Genomic DNA, 17,112 nt, shown 5'->3' on the forward strand with positions numbered 1-17,112 from the left:
AGCCAATAGACTTGGAAAGATTCTCATCTGCCTAACTCAGTAAAATGTTCCTTTTGGTGGGTCTCAGAATTTCTCAAAGACTACAAGCAGCAGCACAGCAAGAAAGAGGCACTGCAAGATAACTAGAGCTTTATTTACTAATATTAGTCTGTCACCTGTGTAGATACAGTCCATGCATCCAGCAGTACTATTAGGCTATTTTAGACTTCAGATAGCCTTACAGGAAGCCCCTCTTTAGACAGTCACACATATTACTTCATGTTCCGTATTTCCCTGAAAATAAGACGAGGTCTTATATTAATTTTTGCTCCAAGAGGCACATTAGGGCTTATTTTCAGGTGATATCTTATTTTTTTCTTACAAAATCCATACGATTCTTGCCCCAAGAGTCCTCCACGATTCCTTTCTTGTACTTGACTTAATAGATCTTTCTTTTTGCACTGATCTTGTCAGGGGTCAAAATATTATTCCCTTTAAATCTACCCTTATATCAAGTATTAATTGAACACTTACGAGACAGGAGTGGCAACACACGAGTGCATCAAGTACATCCGTTACAACACACGATGTGTTGAATTATGAAACACGTCCATTCGTTATCCAGTGCACACATTATTCGTGCATTGCAACTGTACTCCAATTGGTCATTTGGCAATAAGTCTCGAGTTCATCTGTTCACACAGGCATTTATCTCTCATCCAATGGCACCTGCTTGGGTATTTTCAAATAGTGAATTATAATTTATATTATACTTTATTTCAAGTATTAATGTCAATAATATTATTTATTTATATTTAATTATATATTAATATTATTATTGTATAATTCAATATGTCCATTGTGTGTTGCAACGGATGTACTAAATGTGTCCATCTGGCTGACAATCTCAACTGGGGCATACTTTTGGCGTAGGGCTTATATTATGAGCATTCTGAAAAATCATGCTAGGGCTTATTTTCCAGTTAGGTCTTATTTTGGAGGAAATAGGGTACATCAAAATGCTTTAAGCTCATTCTCCTAAGTGTATGGGGCCCTCCTCCTTATTCTTCTGAATGCAGCCTTGAACATCTGCACCAAAGGTCTTCCTTGTTGGCACCACTGTGTGCATCCAATGGTCACTAGAGATCCCAGCAGCACAAAATCTTATGAGGCAAAATCAGTTACCACTTGCCAAAGAATAGGGATCACTTTGTCCTTTATGTCCTACTGTTCTGGATGGGGTTGCACTCTGCCTAAAGGACAGGGTGCACAGTTTGGGAGTGCTCCTCGACCCGGAGCTGTCCTGGAATCCCAGGTGGTGGCTGTGGCAAGGAGCGCTTTCCTTCAGCCTCGGCTGATCTATCAACTGCACCTCTGTCTGGATGGGCAGTGCCTGGAAGCGGTGACCCATGCGCTGGTAACTTCCCGACAGGACTACTGTAACACGCTCTATGTGAGGCTGCCCTTGAAGATGGTCTGGATACTTCAACTGGTCCAGAATAGAGCCGCCAGGTTGTTAACAGGAACCAGCAGGTATGAACACAGAACGCCGGCCCTTTTCCACCTACTCTGGCTACCAGTTGAAGTCCAGGCCCAATTTAAGGTGCTGGTGATGCCCTATAAAGCCCGAAAAGGCGCAGGACCTGGTTACCTGGAGGAGCATCTCCCCCATAAATAAAATAAATATCCCCGCCTGGTCCTAGTGTACCTCGGGAGGAAGATTCCTGATCGTGCTGCACATGCCCAAGGTGTGCCCCTGCAGTTTGTTTGTTTGTTTGTTTGTTTATTTAACACATTTCCATGCCGCCCCCATCACGACAAAGCCTCGGGGTGGCTCACAAAAAGTATATATTAAAAAAGCAGAACAAAGCAGAGCATGCAGGATCTGTTCTGTGTCCCATTGGCACTGGCAAGAAACGTCAGGCCTCATCTTCAGAGGTCCACTCAAGACGTTCACGCCAGTTTCTCTCAAGGCTTGATCAAATCAGCATGGGTTTAATCAGCCACAACTATTTTATTGTGCTTCTTATTGTTATATATGCTGCTTTTTATTATTCTTGCAAATCTCCCCGAGAGTTTACAAGAGCAAAGCATATAAAGGTATGTCATAAAAATTTAAAAAGAACACGGGGCAATGGCAGAACTGCCACTGGCAATATGAACAGTCACTGCAAATGAGTGACTATTGCTGCCCACAGTGAATCAGAAACATCATCTGGGATGTATGGAAAGGGCTTCTCAGTCTCATATCAATCTGAGAAAGGTTCACTTTGTTCCAGAGTTACTGTATCTGAAAGGTCCACTGCTGTTACAGCTAACAATGCAGAATCATTGGCATATCGATTCAGTCAATCACACCTTATTGAGCTGGGATCACACAAATGTTATTTTGTTTGTGTGTGGGGCCAAGAGGGATGTTTGTAAAGAAATATTCTAAGCTTTATTTGGCTCTGGAGATGCTCTCCAAATTTCATAACCTGCTGGCTACAGTATTCACAGTCATGGGGAATTAGGAGGGTAAAATGATACCAAGGAGAAATAGATAATTCCTTCACAAAAAGCTTCCATCAACGGTGCCTTTGAAGTTGTACAAAAAGGTGGGGGCAGGAGCTCTCACCCTTGCTAGGCCATTAGCTGATGCACAACAGAGACCCAAACTATTTCCGGGCACACTCCAAGCAGAGCTATTTTCTGCACAATTAGTCATTAAAAGGGCCAATGTAAACAAGGTCAAGAGTTCTCAATTCTTTGCATTCCCTACAAAACAAATCAGCCTTTTGGTCTCCTGCCTTGTAGAGCCAGTAGTCTCCATCCTTTTCTCCCTCAGTCACCAGTTTCAGTACATTTGGCACAAATAGAGTGTTTACTGTAGCCTGGCTTAAGAAACTGGGTAAAATACAAGAAATCAGGCTCTGCACGCTGTCAAAAATATCTGCAGGCTACTTCGCTTCCTTTGCCAAACTATATTTTTGTGGCAGGCCACGTAATATTACCAGTGTGTGAAGCATCAGCATAACCAGATGTACCACAATATTTCTGAACATATTTCTAAACCAGATTTCCTTTTAGAGATGTAATGTTCGCTCTTGCCATAAGAATATATTAGCTATGGTGATGTGGTATAGTGAACTGAGTGTTGAATGGGTGTAAAGTTTTTCTGCTGTTAATCCCACCGGAGGGCTTACAGCAAGTTACAGGGCTCAGTCCAGAGATATCTTTCTGGAAAAATATGCTGCATATCACTAGTACCACTGCATGGTTCTAAGATGAATGACTGTATACATTTACGTGAAAAGATATGATGCATATACGTTCTAGCATGCTTCACAGTGCAGACAAGGTAGCCTGGAAGACACACTGGCTTTCCCCAAGGCATCATCTTTTACTTTTGGAATTAAAACCTAAATCTGTCCACTCTGCCTGTGACATCTATTGTGTTTGCTCTCCATCTGTCTCTGCAGGATTCATGAGTGCAACCTCACAATGGCACAACAAGAACAATGGATTATGCTTACATGGTGCCATCATCATGTTGGGTGTTATTATTTTATTTATGCATTACTGGATTTATATTCTGCATAATCAGTAGTTCAATAAGACTCTCTAAGGAGATGCCATAGAAAGAATGTTATCTGACTATAGGACTTTTGCCACCAAAGACAGAGAGGGCTGTGAGATGCTGGCATGAAGGTCATGTGGCAATAATGTGAATTACGACAGCAGGGCTTTGTTTGTATTTCTTTTGCTGCGAGTTCTTAATGGTTTGCCTTCATATTGATGTGAGTGGAGAAGAATCACTAGGCTCCATATTAGAAGGCCATCTTATTTATTTATTGTTCATTATATTTCTACACTGCCCATCAGCTCCCCTGGATGGTTCACAACCATTATTATAAAACAGTCAGTATAAGATCATAATCATACAATTTATATAAATACAATCATACAGTAAAAGAATGATCCACCCACCACAACTAAATCAATGTAGAGGTACAGTAGTAAAATACAACAAACATGGAAATAAAAAATATCTAACTATTAAAATAGAGGCAGAGATACAGATTCCTTGGTCCATGAGCCTAACCCATCCCACCAGGCTCCCCAGAGAATTTTGTGGGGTCCCTCCACATGGCTTGGCTGTAGGAATCCTCACTGGGGTGGATCCCCACTGTGATCTGTGATCTGAGAAAAGAGTAGAGATTTCCGAATGCGCTGCTTCTAATACCACTAGGAGAACCTCTCTTCCCACTGAGAATTATGAAATGGGTGGGCTGACGTCAATAGGAGTGGTCACCCATATGGATGTCATTCCTCAATCTAGCCTCTCATCCTGAGAGTTTCTGCACCCTGCTTTACTGGAAGTACCAATGGGTACTGTGCCTGCTCACATAAACTGTGAATATCATGGGCTAAGCTGGAGAAAGCGTTACTTGCATCCTCACAGTCTCTCTGGCATGTGGGGGTATGGAGCCAGTTATCAGACACCCATAGATTTTGTGGCATCTCAATGAGTACTTTCTTGCGCAATAGCTGGGAAAGTGCATCTGTGGGAATTGCTAGAATCAGTGGAGGTTCTGAGCAGTTGCTGGGTTGTACCAGTGGTGCTGTAGTTCCTGCACTGAATGTTACTCTGTTTGCTGATGATTGAACACAGAATCCTGACCACATGTTGGCTATCTTGCCAGGATCTGTGCAGTAGAATTCATCTTAGGGGCACCTAAGGATTAGGCTGCTGGCATGGCTTGACATATTTCTGTGAAAATAACATGCACCCCATTTGCAAAGCAGACTTTTCTATACAACAAAGTACTAAGCAGAAGTTGCCACTCGGATCTTGCAGATGGATAAGTCATTTTCTTGCCCTGTTTGATCTTATTCCTCACAGTGCATAGAAAGGCTCTGACTGACTCATAGCTGCTTTCAAAGTTATTGGAAGGAAAATCATAAAGCACAGAAAAGGCCAGAACTAAATTGCAGGATTTTGAACCTGAACTCCCTGCTGACTAATTCCCTGCTCTTTCTCTAGACTTGACTGCCTCCTCTCTCCACACACTTTCCCTGCAATCGTTTGATGTTCAGAAAATGCATTCTGGACTAGAGGCATGCTGCAGATGCAGGGAGAGAAAGTGCAGCCAAAGAAGTCAACAAGGGATCAAGGCTGGCATTTTTAAGAACGAATTGTGGTCCCCTTGGCATGTTACAGGTTGAAGTGCAATTCTGTACTCATTGGAGAAACTCCTGAAATCTGGACAGAGACTCAGGGAACTATTCCAACACATGCTCCCCCCCCCCCCCACTCCCCTGTCTTACAGGGAACAGAAGACTTACCTAGATGTTAGGTTAACTGTGTCACTTGCAGCAATGTCAGGGGTTTCAAACTATTTAATTCTAGCTGTGGGGGAGCTGTTTCCTTTGGACCACAAAGTATGCAGTTTGGAGGTTTAACCCTTTCTTTCCTAGTTTTCTTTCCTGCAGAAAATCCCACTTCATGCTGCCACTGCAATAGGAAATAAAGCACGTATTCGTGCCAATACCTTGGCACTGCCACAAATTTTCCCACTTACTTGAGCTTTTAGTCTATGCCCTTGCACTTATTCTACAAAATTATTTCTCCCTGGTTCCTTTAGACCAATATTCTCTGCTGGCTGCATGCAGGAGCAAGGGGGATTTACTTCTACCATCCCTTGGCTAGCATAGAGGATGCAGCTATTGATTTATTTAGAATATTTTGTGGTTATCCCTCTGCTAAGAGCACTTGTACGTATGCTATGCAAAAATAAAATGCAAAGAATGGAACATGGAACAATGCAGACACTGTTTTTATACTGAAGATTAATAATAAAAACACTGAATGGTTTGCAATAAACCATTCAACTCCTAGCAATGCAATATGACCTTTGGCCATCTAAAGGACACTAAAGGGGTGGTTAGGTGCACCCCTCTGGTTTAAAGGGCTTCCTGTTGCTTTGAGGTGAAGTGCTAGTACCCCCTTGGGAGGACCCTTTCCCTGATGCACCAAGGGTTTGGATAAAGACACACAAGCATCAACTGAAGCAGGGACAATCCATGCACAGAAGACCCTCCCTCAATGCATAGGATCATAGCATTGTAGCATGATAGGGTTGAAAGGAGCCAGAAGGCCATCAGGTCCAACCCCCTGCTGTTGCAGGTCCCCAGTTTACACCATCCCACTCATCCCATGCATGCGTAACAGCTTCCCTTTTGACTGTTGCACATTCAGCATGAAAATATGGATGGGGATTCTCTGTGTATTCAGCTGTGCTCTCAGGGTACCCAATGACACAGTGGCTTCTAGGCTTAGTTTGTTTATGATTTCTCTTTGGGCTGAATGCCTCAGAAGAACCCAGCATTGGTGGGCGGACTGGGGACAGGGCTTGCATGCACACCATCTCCCCAAAAAGCTTTAAAAGCATTAATGGTGTTTTTGTTCCATACATACAATACTTTTCATTGTTAGAAGATAGGAACATTAAGATGTGATTCAGTCTTTTTTGGCCAAGAAGTCATTTCAATATAGCACAACAAGCGGTATAGGTGAGTATTGGAATGGGAGATACATAAAACACTGGGTAAACTGCTTAGCATAGGCAAGGAGAAGACAGTGATAGAGAAAGTTGAAGGCAGAAGAATAAGGGGAACAGCAAATATGAGAGGTATAGATTACATAAAGGAAACCACAGCCTTGAGTTTACAAGAACTGAGCAAGTTGTCATGCACAGGATATTTTGGAGGATGCTCATCCATAGAGTACCCATAACATTAAGACAACTTGATGGCTTCTAACAACATAATAACCATTGTGTAATGAGTTTTGATACCAAATTTTTCTAAGCAGGATGATCACTCTGGGCTACCTTAAGGTAATACCTTCTTGGACTTGACCAAGGAGTGTTAATAGCCCAGAATTTATAGATGATGTGTTTCCATGGAAGCTAATTCTTAGAAAATCTTCCATAAATATTTTTAATGGCACAAAATGTGAACACTTCTCCCCCACACACCACAGTTCATCATATCACCATGAAGACCTGAGGAATGAGGCAGACTGAGTGTGTGTATGAGGGAGGGAGAATGAAAATGGACTTAATAAACTAGCATCATTTTAGGTGTTATCTTTCTCTGAAGATTGGAGCTAGCACGGTGGATTTGACTGTCTACTGGAATGTTTAGGGCAGGGGTCTCAAACTCGCGGCCCACGGGCCAATTGCCGGGAGGGGCAGGGCACGGGGGAGGGGCCCTGCGGCCTTCAAAGCGCCGGCGGCACCTGGGCCGGCCTGCGGGAGCGACGCGGGATGAGCGGCCCACCACCACCGCGGTGGTGGAATACTTGATGCAGCCCAGCCTCACCCAGACTGCCCCCAGGTAAGTTGAGTTTGAGACCCCTGGTTTAGAGTGTACTTCCATCAGAGCTCACCCTAAATATTTGTAAATAAACACAGATAAATAATATTTGTAAATAAACACCATACATCTCTAATGACCAACTACCAAAGGAAACTAAACACAACAAAATGCTGTACCTCTGGGACACCACATCCCTCAGATATGTGTGAAGAACATAACTAAATATACATATACAGATCTAAGAATGTTTCTTTCATTTTTTCAGCCAAGGTAAGGAAATATAATATTAAATTTTTAAAGAAGACCACATGTGTATACATTTTAAAGATCCATATGGCAATAAGAGATTTGTACTTACCAGAACAGAATAAAAACAGTGCAGAGAAACAAAACAAAGCTACACTTGTTTCTCCTGCTGGTAATGATGTCTTATGAAGAGAGGAAGCATCATTAGACAGCTACCAGTAAAACTGGAGAAAGTCATTGAAAGAAGGAACAGATTTCAAAGAACCATAAGGGTTGAAAATCTCTGTTTTTCATTCAAGTACTTGTGCAATGTTGTTGCTATAGACTTCTTCCTTTGGGATGTGAGATTAAAATACATTTCTCAAATGCATAGGATCCTTTCCTCTTTTCAAAGAATCATGGAAACAGACAATAGTGGATTGGAGGGGGCCAGAAAGCCATTGGGTCCACCCCCCTGCTCAGTACAGGACTCCAAGTTAACCATCCCTCTCAGATGGCTGTCCAGTTGCATCTTGAATGCCTCTAGTGTGGGAAAGCCCACAACCTCCCTAGGTAATTTGTTTTCTGAACTTCAGAGCTGCTTAATGCTATTTAATGTAATAATAATGCAAGTTGTTCGCAGAGAACAGGTAAATATGAAAAGGAAAAATAAAATGTGGAAATGCATAAATCCATGGAGAACATGATGCTTCTGAACTAGAACTCATAATTATTCTAGAACTCATCATTAATTGGCATCCACACAAGTGATCATTCAACCCAAAGAGAATGCAGCTATTTACTTGATTGTGACTGGGATGGTATCCTCAAGTTTTTTCTCAATCTTCAATAGCTCTAGACTAGTTCTGTGTAGGAGTTGTACTGATATATTCATCTACAAACATCATATGCAGCTGTTGTTGGATGCTGACCTAACATTTAGGAATAATTGAATCAAACATGTTACAGAATCTTTTGTTTTTCAGTTTCACAAACTATTCCTGTTCTGTTCTTGACAATAAAGATGAGCAGAGTCTGATAGCAAGTTACAAACGTCACTGCATTGCAAGATCCATGATATACAGAACCTGAACCTTCTCATGGGAGACAATTAGAGCTGGCTGCATAGAAACATGTTGCATGGGAGAAAGCCTGTCACCACTTTCCCACCAATTGATCACCAACTTGTTCCCTCCACTGTATTCAGGCAGGTAGCTTTGAAATGAAGTGTTTCATATCCCACTTTAAACCCCCCAGGACCCAAAGCAATTTTGGATGGGGTAAAAGGCATCACTTGCCAAAGACGAAAGAAAAGGAGAATAGTTTCCAATCTTCACAGCTCTGCTTTAATTCCCACTGAAGCAGATAATCAAAATGATGTGAATGGGTTACCAAAACAAACAAAATGATAAAATCAAAATTGGCCTCAGTCCTGCCAAGGGTTGAAGAAAGCTCCATTATCAGAAAAAGTTCCATATGCTGTTTGAGTATTCAATGGATTTCTAATCATTGTCTATCACCTTGTTATGATTTGGTACCTGTGATTAGGAATTTACTCAGAATTACAGTGAATAAGGTTGAAATCAGGAGGTTGCTCAACTTGCCTTCAGCTGCCCACATGTTTACTTAAATAATAATTTCCATTACCTACAACACTTTCCTGCTTTGTATTAAGCTTTAAATATTCTAAAGGAAGATGAGATCAATCATTATTGGGTAATGAAGTTATCTGGAACTGAGGGAGACATGGATCACTGCAGCCTACCATGGCTTATGTACAGCCCATGCACTGAGCACGATTTGCTAACCCTTGCTGGTTTCAGGTGACACAATGAGCCAGGGCAAGCACCTGCTAGGCCTTGAATATACAAAAGGGTTTACAGCATGAGTCATACCCCACCATGGTTTAAATAGCTCATGGTGGGCTTCAGTCAACTGGCCTATTGACTTGCACGATAAGGAATGGCATTAATCTTCCCTGATGTGATACTCTCTGGAAGTGTAGGACTACTGTTCCCAGCATCTCCCCACCAGTACATCCAGAGGTCCCCCGAGTGAAGAAAGCTGCTCTACAGGGATGGCCACAGGGATTGGGTCACAGCTCAGTCACAGAAGAGCATACGCTTTTCAGATCCAGGAAATCTCAGCTTCAATCCCTGCCATTGCCAGTTAAGAGAATCCAAGCTAGCAGAACTGTAAAGTCTCAGTGGCTGCTCAATAAAGTAGAAAGTTGTAATCTAGGGAGTCTCATGGCTTGACTCAGTGCAAGGCTGCTTCATGCATAGACCAACTATCACACCTGCAAAATCAGTCTTTTTCAACTTGATTACTTGCAAGCGTTTTGGACTACAGCTCCCAGCATTCATGACCATTGCCCATGCTGACAGGGGACTGACATCCAACACATCTGGAGAGCAAGAGCTGAGGATGTCCTGTAAGCTGAATTCAATTTTTTGGGACCCAGATCACACATTCTACGGTCATGTTGTTGGTGCTAAGGCGATTTGTTCATTTTGCTCCATGCAACTGCACACTGACCCAATTTTGATGGGGACCAGCACTCCTGAAGAGGAAATGATTAAATCTTGCCCCATGTTTAACCTTTCCTCTTCTAGAGTTCTGGTCCTAGTGCATAGTTACACTGGAGTAATGAAAACAGCCCCAGTGCTACCAATGTGATTTTGATATGCGTAGTCTGAGCTCCAGGCTCACACTTTATGCAGAGTTTGCAGGAAGTTTTAAAGGACTGGAATTCTTTTAGCTCCTTTACTGTATCACCCATTGTATTCAAAGCTCTTCTGATTTCAAGCAGGCATGAATACTGAACTTTAATTGCACAACTGTAGATTTTGAGACAAGTGCCTATCACTGCCTCCACTTGGTGAATGTGGATAGTTTAGTGGTCGAGGGAAGCAATTGTGGTCCCCTAGAAACCTCAAGATAAACACAACACACATCCAAAGAGTTTGTGGCTATATGCTGTAAATTAGCATTTGTATTAATGTCCACAAAGTTTCTATTTAGATCACTATAAATTACATCTACATAGCTCTGCAAGTATAGATTCTTTTTTTTAATTTATTTTGCTTTGTATACAATTCAACAACCATACATTGCTCCCAGAATGGTTTCCAAAAAAGCAATACTAAAAATAGATGTTCATAAGTACAGTATGCAATATCCTCTAACAATTGCAACAGCACAAAGAATAAAAGAAGCATAATTACAAAGGGGCATTTTAAGTACATGTAAAACTCTCTTGACCACCAGCCTACCCACCTCTCGTCCTCATATTAATGGAAGCCACGCAATCATAACTCTTCTTAACGTAACAATAAAGTTAAATATAAATAGTTAGATGAAGTCAAACAGTTGAAAACTAAAAAGAACAAAATTAAATAAGTAGTCAAACCAAATAAACATAACAAATAAAAATACCAAAATATCTAAGTTAAAACAGTAATTTTCTGAGGTGCCATTATTCATATGGCCAATGAAAGAGTAACAGCTCCTGTTTGAATATCTCTAGATAAAGTAATTCACACACGTGGGTGAAATGGAGGCAACAAAAGTGTTACTCTTAGAGTCTGAGTGCCAGTTTATGATTGCACTGGATCATTCCTTCTAACTCTTTATAAAGATTGTACAATTTGTGATTATACTTAAGAAGTTAGAACATATACAGAAGGGTGATAATGTAGGAAGGTTGCACCTTACTCTGCAACCCATCATTCCAGAAGACAATAAAAGGACTACTTTTCAATAAACAAAATACTTGTTTTCTCTTTCAAGATGCATGTTAGCTTCATCATCAATGGGATGTTTTGAATTTACCCTGAACTCGTCTGAGATTGGAGGTCCTGTCAGTTATTTTCAAGATGTGCACATTCTCTCTCTTTCTCTCTCTCTGATGTTAACTAGACAACTACTAATTCCAAGTCAATCTATATTGTTTTAGCATCCCACAATAGTCTCTTAATGGGCATTGCTTAAGTAGAAAGAACTCACACACACAAAACAAACACTCCCTCTTTTGGAGAGAACAATGGGAAGCCCATGCAACCCCTCTTGCTTCGTATCCGGCCAACTGGGTGCCCGTTTTCTTTTTTCCCTCCTTCTGTGCAACTGTATGATAATAAAATACATATTCAGAAGTTTTGCTTCTATCTAACTGCATGTTTGCTTTTATATCTGACTCACCTGGCAGTTATAAGTCCAGACTTTCAGTTTCTTAACCAATTTTTCTGTATTATTTCCAAAATCTGCTGTTGGCAGACTAGGAAGTCTTGAACAACTAATTGTTTAGCATTGTTCAAAGCACAGTAGCTTTATCAACATACTTGGAGTCAAATCCCATTAATTTCAATGGAATATACTTCCAAGGGAGAGTGTTAATTTAGGAGCAATGTACCAGTTATTGCCATCTGTCACAAATGATCACCAGCTCCTTCATCTGGATTCAATTATATTTTCCTGCAAGCAGGATAGAAAGCCTTAATGAAACACATTTTGGTTTGTATCTGCATAGGTCCTCATGCCCAGCATTCTGCATAAAGCTATTGTGCTTTCAGTGGAGATAACCCCTTCCAGGTGAGCTGGCTATTAGCTTCCTAAAGCTCCCAAGAGCATATGAGGTCTCAAGAAGTACAGTGGAATGGAATACTGTGGGTTGAACTGGACACACAGAAACTCTGTTTCATTGCTGTCAAGGAAATGCCAAATGCATTAATTACTGTGAATCCAGCTGTACCCACTTAAGGATCCAGATTGTGGACTTTAAGGACTGGGATCAGGTGGGGAAGGAAAATAACACAGATATGAAAATTAATATTTTTCTTAGTAAATAATGAATGCTGCACAAACAAGAAAAAATTATTTCTGCACAAGGAATTTCATACTGAGAAAGGAGCAGTATGCCTTCCATCATTTTTATTTCTGTCTCCCAAAGCTGTCTGAAAGAAGACTAGAATATCAATGTGATATAGAAATCAACACTGGAGCTATTATCTGAAATACACTCCTAATAAAATTAAGATGCATCTGAAAGGGTAAAAATGAAGGTGGGGGAAGGGGAAGAGCAATTTAATGTTAGTTGACCAAAAACAATTTAGGAAAAAAGAGGTATTGCACAATTTAAAACTAGACCTGATCTTCCAAGTTTCAGGGGAACTTAAATATGTGACAATGGTTTTTGATTGAGTTGGAAATTTGCAGCACATCAAAACCTCATGAATCTCCAAAACTAGTGTCCATAATTTGACGGGCCAGATGGGTCATCCATTTTCAGGTTTGTATTGCAGCCCAACAATTTCATTCAGTGAGTTATGTGAAGGACATTTGGAATTTATTCCTTTATCATGTTCTGATTTCTTCTGTTTCTCTATTTTCTTGATTTGATGTGTCCATGCCACCTAGAGCTAAATATGCACAACGCAGCCTCCCCAAAGAGGCTGTGCTATTCCTAACCTCCAAAGATGTTTTCTACTCTTGCCTTAACACAGCCCTGCACTGCACCCATTGTTAAGGTCTTCCACACTTTCCACAGCCAATCTGCATGCCCAGGTTTCGGCAGTGGCCAAGAATGCATCTATACATTTATTTTTTTTCGATTTATATCCTGCCTTTTTCTACAAAGGGCTCAAGGCAGCTTACATCTCCTCCTCCATCTTATCCCCACAACAACAACCCTGTGAGGTAGGCTGGGCTAAGAGTCTGTGACTGGCCCAATGTCACCCAGTTGGCTCCATGGCCGAGCAGGGACTAGAACCCAGATTGCCTGAGTCCTAGTCCCACGCTCTTAGCCACTACACCACACTGGATCTAAGGCTAGTGGACCAACTGGGATCATTTCTGGAGATGTCACATCTGGCCATGGTCACACATGCCTTAATTATATCCTGCTTGCATGACTGTTAAATGGGATTGTGTTTGAAAAGTTTGTAGAAGCTTCAGCTGGCCCAGAATGCTGCATTCCGAATACTGAACAGTGCACAGTGCTGGTTATAGGGAACATGTGACATCTCTGTTACAATAGCTTTACTTGCTAGAAGCTCCTGTCTAGGAACAATTCAAAGTACTTATCTTTTAATTATCATTTGTATCTCATCCTTTTTTTGCAGGGACAGAAAGGTGTGATGCAAATAAATAAGTAGGTTCACATTAAAGTTCTCCTTTGATTGCCATATCATTTGTCCATAGGAACACAAAGTTAGAACCTGAAATCTTGGCACTGCCCTGCTTCCCTATAACAGCAAGTGGACCATATAATTTAATAGTGTGAACTTTGAGCCATATTTTGTGCTTTGAATTTCTGGTGGCCAGGAGGAGAATACAGTGTTAGGAGCCCAATTGCTCTCTTGTACCCCATACGCTACAAAACAATAGTCTCTTTGTAAAATAGTGCTGTATTGGCACTTCATAGCTAATAGCAACTGAAAGACTTTCTGTTCATGGACAGAACAACTTGTCAAACCCAAACTGGAAACTACCTCCCAAATCCCTCCTGTTCAGTAACACTGGGCTCCATCCCTCTGAGAGAATGGCCAGTATCCAAGATCTATGCAAGTCCTCTAACTAGATAGTTCCTCTATCCAGCTGCCATGTCATGGGGTCAGCAGGCAGGACATCGGCTCACCATCTTCCTCCACTTTGTCACCTCCCCCACACTCATGGTCTGCCTGAGAATCTGGAGCTGTCAACCTTCCAGCAGCCTCACCCAATTCTGCCCCCTCATTCCCACCTTCCTCATCTCCCCATCATCACAATCTTCATCTGAAGAGTCTGTGCAGCCATGACCTGGAGAAGCCCTCCAAGAATGACTGTCTAGCACACTTCCCCCAGACAGTAGCTATTGCTAGGATTAACTGTTCTGATTGGTTAGCATTGCTTCCTGAGACATTGCCTTCCTCCATTAGGGTAATAGGAAATAAATGGTCATGTGACAAGAGAAATTCTAAGCGTTAGTAGCAGTAGGATGTAGGACAGAAGAGCCCTAAACATGATAAAAAAACATGATAGGTATATACAATGCCAGTGACAGGTTTTTGAAGTCTGTTGGATTTGGACAAGGGACTTCAGTGGACCACTAAACTCAATGTACCAGCAAACTCAGTGCAGCTTCTTTCTCACCACACCTGTCACCAGCTGATATCACTGCTCAACTTGTTCCCCATTATTGCTCTCACTTGTTTGCTCAACGAGAAGAGAACCACTGAGAAAGTAGGCAGTAGCATCTCCTTTGCACTACCTCCATCATCTGGGCCAGTGTGAAGGCAGGTGAAGGTACAGACTGCAAAGGTGAAGAGCTGCAAGTCTGGGGAGGGTCTTGTCAGTGTGCTCCTTCTGGGGTCTAGGGCCATGGCAGTTGCCCAACCCTGGATCCAGAGACATCAGTCCCTGAAAATAGCAGCAGGGGAAGATAGGAAGAAAGAGAGAGCGAAAGAGTGCAACACGGGGAGAAGAAAGTCAGGAATGCTTCTCACTTCACTACCTTTTTCTAAAAACAGTTTGGCAGGTTTGTGAGAAATGAGCTGTGTTCTGGAGTAGAGCTGGCTGGAGCTGGGAGTCAGACTAGATGGCTGGAGGCTCCTTATGACTCCTTATGTCTCGCTCTGTTTCTATGTTTCCTTGTTAAATTCGGAAAAGCAAACTGAGAATGTTTCTCAGTGAAGTCACTATCATGCAGGGTCCCTGTCCCATTCACAGAAGCTGACAGAAGAGCCAAATGACACTCTTTGTCCCACCTTTTCCCTAACAAAAAACTCTGCTAGGCAGTCATGCAATGCCTTCTGGTTGCAAGTGGGTGGTGTCCAGAATAAACCTGAGGGAGAATCCTGGAACTGGAAAATGGAGGAAGAACTTGTAATGACCAGCAGTGCAAACACTTGTATTTGATCACACCATCAAAAGCAGCAGATAACATGAAATCATCGTAATGTGTTCAAGCCCTTAAGTCACACAAATTCACTTAATGACATCACAATAAACCAAATACATTATAATAAAAGGAGACATATTTCTTTCCCTAGTGTACAGTGGAAAAAAAAGTTTTTTCTTGAGTCTTCCAGAATAGTTGGCTGCCTTCTTTGGATTCAGTTCAGGTCATCTGATGGGTAAAATATTCTCCACCTGCCTTGTAGATTTTTTTGGCAATTTCATAAAGAGGATTTAGGGAGTTTTTTTTTTCTCCTTTTCTTTGCATGAAAGCCATTTGCTACAGCTTGGCTGACCATCACTTTCTGTTTTATTATATAAATGCTTTGGCATCTGCTTGGTACATTTCATCCAGCCTTTTCATTTCTTTCCTGTAGCCAGTTTTTTCCCCCAAGAAACAAACTACTTTACACTGTAGCCAGTTTGTAAAAACAGAAGATCAAAAGTCATGGAAGTTGTTAGGTTAATGTCAAAAGGACAAAATCCACAAAACTAAAAGTTCTCTCCTCATCTTGCGTGTGAAAAATATTTATCCAAGACAGCTCTGGATAAATTCAAGCTCTGGATAGGTCCAAGACACCATGGACTTAAAAAAGAAAAGAAAATTGTCAAAGGAGGTAAAGATGAACTCAGGCTTAACTAAATTTCTGTTTCTCTTGCAGTCAATTAATCTTGTTCAAATTTAAGTACATGTGGTTGGAAAATTTAGATGATAAGCAGTGGGAGCAATACTTTTTAATCTTATCCTGCAGTATAGGCAATCAAAATATTTCATTTTTCTGGGAAAAAGAAATTTAAAAAAACATTAATTTGTAAAGAGGAAATATCATTGGGAGTAAAAGATACAAAGTACAGCCCTATTAAAGTACAGTAGTTGTGGTAGAATTACTTATGCTTCCCAAATATGATATATACTACAGTTTCTTCCCATATGAATAACAGCTCCTGTTTGGGGAGAAATAAGATGAGGGTACGGCTTAACTTCTGCCTGCCGTGCTCTGATCTAGTTTCCAGGGGCAAAGCATGGATGGATTTCATTGTTTAAGCAGGCCAGCAGGTACAACCTCAGCTGCTGGGGAATTCTGGGGAATTTACCAGGGCCCTGCTAAGGGTGAAACTTCTCCGGGCCACCCACAATCCCATGCCTGCTGCCAGTGGTGATGGCGTGGCAACTGCCAGGTTCCCACCTCCCCCTTGCTTCCCCACAAGCTTACTTGGCAGCGGAGGTGTTGCTGTAACAGGCTGAGATCCATGCAGCTGCTTGGCTCCGGCAAGCACCATTACAGCACCGGCACTACCCGCAGACGGGTCTGTTTGTGAGCGTGAGGACGGGGAGGCAGACGAGGCCGATGGCTGCAGAAGTGCCACTGCTGGTTGGCCAAGTGGCAGCAGGTGCTGCAAGTGGGGGAGAGTGGCCATGTTGGAGGCCTCCCTGAAAACTGCAGCGGCCTGCAGAGCAAAGCTTCCCCTCCTCCCTGCCCCTTGTCCCCTGCTCATCCTGCCTAGAGTGTGTGCTGGTTCTGTACAATCAACAAAAAATGGAAATGGACAACTGCAAAACGTCTGGTGACATTTTCACGCCTTGTCACCCCCCAGGACCTGCATGCCATG

At 41.9% G+C, this 17,112-nt stretch overlaps 1 protein-coding gene across 1 annotated transcript in view; it reads right to left on the bottom strand.

The window, feature by feature from the left end:
• The window catches only part of TRABD2B (TraB domain containing 2B), a 305,155-nt gene that overhangs the window by 37,097 nt on the left and 250,946 nt on the right, over positions 1-17,112 (bottom strand).

Source organism: Varanus komodoensis, unplaced genomic scaffold, assembly GCF_004798865.1.
Source record: "Varanus komodoensis strain SLA01 unplaced genomic scaffold, ASM479886v1 scaffold20_1, whole genome shotgun sequence".
NCBI lineage: Eukaryota > Metazoa > Chordata > Lepidosauria > Squamata > Varanidae > Varanus > Varanus komodoensis.